Source organism: Penaeus monodon, chromosome 21, assembly GCF_015228065.2.
Source record: "Penaeus monodon isolate SGIC_2016 chromosome 21, NSTDA_Pmon_1, whole genome shotgun sequence".
Taxonomy (NCBI): domain Eukaryota; kingdom Metazoa; phylum Arthropoda; class Malacostraca; order Decapoda; family Penaeidae; genus Penaeus; species Penaeus monodon.
Genome location: NC_051406.1, coordinates 36,338,550 through 36,338,915, shown reverse-complemented (window position 1 = coordinate 36,338,915; position 366 = coordinate 36,338,550).

Sequence of the window (366 nt, the reverse complement as noted above, 5' to 3'; positions counted from 1 at the left end):
TTCTGCTCGATATGACCGAACTACGCTTCAGAATACAGAAGAACCCAGAAGGACTACTACAAAACAAGAAAAACAGAACACGACCTGGAGTTTCTAAAAACATGTAAAAAGTTGATACTATCCCTCTTTTATCAATTCAAGGGCCCTAATCATAAATTTTTTGTCTAGTCACATTACAAGTCTTGGTTACTGAAACTACTCAATTTTGAAAATCAAACTCAAACCAAAAAAACTTTCTCGACTCAACAATAGCTATGGGCAACCATGTATTATCTCTGAAATCAAGATGTTCATACATTGACTATCAAAGTCTTTTTTGTATGTTGCAAAAAAATGCAAACAAAAAGCTTGCTAATGTTCGAAAAC